This window comes from Genypterus blacodes, unplaced genomic scaffold (assembly GCF_046128005.1).
Source record: "Genypterus blacodes isolate CSIRO-AG114 ecotype Tasmania unplaced genomic scaffold, CSIRO-AGI_Gbla_v1 ptg000017l_1, whole genome shotgun sequence".
NCBI lineage: Eukaryota > Metazoa > Chordata > Actinopteri > Ophidiiformes > Ophidiidae > Genypterus > Genypterus blacodes.
In genome coordinates this window covers 1,549,325-1,554,548 of record NW_027466831.1, presented here as the reverse complement: position 1 = coordinate 1,554,548, position 5,224 = coordinate 1,549,325, and positions in this window count along the sequence as shown.

Here is a 5,224-nt window from a genome sequence, read left to right as displayed (position 1 = left end):
CATCTATGCTAAGAGCTCTGAATGAATGAGTCACTGCTGTAACGGATACTAAATTTATTCTGCAACCTTCTCGTTGCGTTCTTCCGCCCTAGTGTAGGTTGTCCAAAACAATATTTCATTCTTCTCAGGAAGTGAATCATCTTCACTTCGTTTTACTTACACTTAGTTTATTTAATGACCTTTAAAAGTATGCAAAGATTGGCACAAATTCTAATAACAGCATCACACCTTTAACACAGCAGCAAAAAAAGAGAATCTTAAACCTGAGGGAGGTTGGAATATCATTTTCCAACAATGTTCTTGAAGCAAACTATAATTTTTGTGTCATTTGATAAAGAATCATTTGGAACCACTTACAGCTAGCTACTGCATATCATTAGCGTAGCATGGCATATGTCACTGAAATGGTCTCTAATGGTTAAACATCTGCTCACAGGAAGGTCTTTGCACCGACACTGACACTTAAACAGAACTATAGAAACTTTGCAACCACACAGCCTATTTGACAAACGGTAGCACATAAATCCAGTGTTTCTAGCAAATAAATTCACTTTACTTTGCCGATTACGGTGTCTGACTACTGCAGCAGTGAAAACCAGTCAAAATGCACGATAAGCCACAAGCCAGGGGTTGAGTTGCTGCAGGCGAGTGAACAGTCGTCTACTCCAATTAGGACCAGAACCAGCATTCGGCTACTCACTTACTTACAAGTTGCGTAACTGGGCTGCAGTTCTTGCATATCCAACGATTAGTTTCTGCCTTTGCACATATTTCATCATCACAGAAAGGAAAAGAGGACGTTGTCTCTCGGCACTGCATGTCCATTTTGATGATAGAATAACAGGCTAGGCATAGCTCCATTTGTCTGTGCTATGTACGTACTGTATCTCTCCTTCCAGACATTTGCTTCTCGTCTTTCCTTTCCTCCTCCTCTGCCTCTTCATCATGTTTGCCAATGTTCCCTTTTGACACACTGGTATGAACAGCTAATGAGGGACGATCCATAGTCAAACTGGGAGAACAGCGAGACGTTAGCTTGCTCTTGTACTGGATGTACATTGCTTTCCTTCCAGTGGTGTAACACTAACACATCCTTACATTATTTCAAAATGATACACAGTCTCTACTTAACAGTCATGGAGTTGCTGGCAGGGATTGTTTAACTTTGTTGTCGTGCATTACTCACTGTGAGGTCAATGAGGTTAGATGACAGCGGCGTTTAGTGTCGAGATGCCCCCAGAACACGTTGCCTCCCACACAGTGAGGATTGTTGGCTGAGAGAAATGAAGCTGCAGAGGAATACAATATCTTGACAGCCCATACTTTCTCACCACCAGCTCTCCGAAAGGATTGTTTGTACTTGTTCTCATCAGAAACGCAACAAATGAAATGATATATGGCTTGAAAAGCGTTCGCTGTGAGCTGAAGCGCGTATTGTAATAACCTTAGATGCAGCCGCCATTACACCACCGTCTTGAAAGTTCTGCTTGTATAATGTCAACATGTACGCCAGGAGGTGAGTCTGACTTTGAACACCTCCGCAAAAAACAAAAGTTACAGGACAGAAGACATCTTAGCGGGGTGGATCAGGACAACAGATGCAGCGTTGTTGACCTTTGACCCCGGCGCCTCTCGCTCTTTGAATATAACGAGCCTTACTTGCGCTCGTCAGACTCAAGGCCATCTGCCTGAGCCAGAACAAGAAATGTCCTCTATTTCTTTATAAGTAAAAGAGAGGCACCCAGGGAATCTATAATGTTTTTCAGAGAAATATTTAGTTTGAAATAAATCTATTTAGTTATTCATTACAACACGCACGCACGCACGCACGCACGCCGAAAACAGCATCTTTCTCACATGGGAAATGTATGAATGAAAGGGAAATATAGATTTAGATGAATAGGATTAAGAACTATCACTGTAATACTCATGCTAAGTGTCAGGTTTTTATTTATTGAGATAACTATCAAAGATGCACATCTAACCAATGAAAAATACATTTTACGTTTGCAGAAGCAGGTTGGTGGCCTTGTTGCTTTAGTATCATGCTGGAATATGTATGTAAAATCTATAAGTGAGAGACGAAGCTTTCCTCCTGAGACTCTTGACCCAGTATTCTCTCTGCAGAAGTTACACTTTGAGAGAGAATAATGCACTCATCTCTATTCCACAGCGGCCTCTCCGCTATACATTTTTCTCTCTATAGTAGAAACGAAATCTCCCCCATTTTCTGTAAAAAGGGAAAAGACGCTGGCTTTTCACTGTGGTATTTCCAAGATATAAATCAGATTAAAGAAGCTTTACTGCAGTAGGAATATTAATATCACAGGAGCTCATGAGGAGCTGAGAACATTTCGTCAGGGCAGGACATTTATATTTTTCTATCTCTAACCCTGTTTATGTCAAACAGTTGCACTCATTCTCTCTTCTCTTCTCTTCTCTTTTTGGTATATAGAGCTGTGATAAATGCTGCTGTTTCCCTTGCATTAATGTTTGGGGCCACATTTGCATTTGAGTAGGGACTAAAATGACAAAGATTGTTCTGCAAAATGGAAACGGTGCAGTTATTTGTCTTTACATCTCTTTATTTAGACATTCATTTTCCTCTCATCTCATCAACACAGTGTGCAGGAAACATTCAAATTCACACAGCACAGAAGACACATCATTATTAACCGCAACGTATGGTGTTTACACATAACGCCAGTGTATCGGTGAGGTTTTCTCCGAAGCATATGAGGAATAAGTGAAAGGTTTGCAAATACACCCTCGGAGCCTCGTCTGTTCTGCTCACCTGCCCAGATGGCCACCACATACCGTGTGAGAGCTGACTGATGAGCTCTACCAGTACACCCAAGACAGAGAGTGAGCTCAGGCGTAATAAGTTTCCACACATGTGCAGTTATTGTGTGCGTGTATGCTGCTGTCACAAACTATAGCCTGAAAATATCTTGGTGCTTGTTTTCCAGGCTTTGACCTTCTCAGACTCACCTTTTCCTGACTGTTCCTCATGTTACCTCAGCTGCAGCCGGTTCAGCCTCAGATGATGAGTTTATATCAGCTGTGGGGGATTTTTTTCGAGAGGACGGTGGAAGAAAGCGAAAGGAAAATACCTTTAACAAACTGGGATAAAATCACTTAGACACTTGTGGCGACTTGGGGGGAGATTATCTTGAAAAATGAATCACAACGCGGCCGTGATCAGAATTGATGGTTCTTCCTTGACAACACACAGCGTGAAAGGCAGCAGGCTGGAGATGAGACGGCGTCAGATCACCACAATCGATCACCCAATGAGAGGTTTGCTCCAGATATCAGTAGCAGCCTCTGTGCCTACATGCGTGACTCTGCTTTTGATACGTTTCAGAAAATCCATAAATGATGTGTTTGTCATAACAAGATAATGAACTTGCAACAGTGTGATTCAGAAGTCCCCTCTGCCTTTCTCCATTTCTATGACAACAACCATAAGGGGGAACATAACACACACATGGAATTGTTTTTGCTTGATTTCCACGTTTACTGTGAAGCTGTGTGTCATTACAGCTGTGCACACTGCTAGACTGAAACGCATGAGAACAAAAGCCCTAAAATTGTGGAACCTTTTTACAGAAACCTGAATAAGGCTTCAATCGTTCTGCTGCCTGCCCACACAGTCTGATGATGGCTGCCTTGATGTTGAGTGCACATTAGTCTGAAAATGTGTAGCTGATTAGTCACACTAATGCATTAGTGTGACACAATCATTGTCAGGAAAAGAAGGAAAGGTTCTCATTTTGATTTGTTTTTGTATCAGTATCCAAGATAATTGTGGAATTTCTGGTCTTCATTGGAATAAGATGCAGAAATCATTGTATTTACTTATTTGTTGAATATTGTGGAAAAGTTAATTTATTTCATTAATAAATTCAAAAAGTGAAACTCATATATATATATATACTAGATTCATTACACACAGAGTGAAATATTTCAAGCCTTTATTTCTTTTAACTTGGATAATTATGGCTTACAGCTCATGAAAACCCCAAGTTCAGTACCTCAGAAAATTTGAATATTGTGAAAAAGTTAAATATTGTAGACTCACATTGTCGCACTCTAATCAGCTAATTAACTCAAATCACCTGCTGAGGTTTCCTGAGCCTTTACATTGTCTCTCAGTCTGGGTCAGTCAGCTACACAATCATGGGGAAGAAGACCATGTTCTAATTTACTGAGCTGCACCTGTATATATACTGTATATAGTCTGTGATTAGGGCTCCAATAAGATAATTGAATCAGTGCAAGAATTCAATAATATTCAAATCGAACAGTAAGTTTGATTTTTATTAAAGTTCATTTTCAACATGTTTACATTTGGTATTGTCGTGAACAAACCAAAGCACATCAAAAACACAAACATGTCTCAATGCCATAAGTCAAAATAGTACATTATACATGAAATATAGTCTGTATACAGGTTTGTCTTTGTAACTGTGAGATATAATGAAAAAGTGCCAGTTTCCTTATGTACACACAGTATTTGCTTAGATGGAATATATATAGCAAATATAGATTTTTGACCACTATTATCTAGCAATAGATAGATGTCAGGGTTGTTATAATACTACATTTTTGGCATTCAGTGCACAACATTAAATAAGGAAATGTTACAGCAAAATACAGTATACGGCCAAAGGACAATTGAGACAAAAAAACTACTCTGAAAAGCTCTTCGTCACAGTCATCAGCATGCACGTTAACCTGTAGTTACTCTTCCTCGTCTCATCTTCTCCTGTTTCATTGAATTCAAGAGTAAACAAATCATCAAAAAGCACAAAGCACTCTACAATTGAAAAGCTAGTAAGACAATAATTTTCACTCCGCTTGGAGTTGCTCTAGCAGCCTAGACTTTTTTTAGTTGGTCTCGGGTGATTCACTGGCTTAATATCAGACAAACACCAAAGGAGAGAGCAGGCCAGAGCACGAGGGAGAGAAGAAATCATCGCTTTTGCTGTTTTGCAGATATTCAGCCACTATGAAATCTATAGATGGTGCAATCTTCCAGTTCGATATTAGCGGCACAATAATAACATCGAAGACGGAGGGAAATAGAGAGATTCTGCTGAACGGTGAATGTTACTAACGGCTTTGTCTCCTGTAGCTTTCAAACACTTGGATGTCTTCTCCTCTGGTCTGTGTTCATTGATCTCTGTGTGTGTATGTGAGTGTGTGTGTGGGTTGGCTT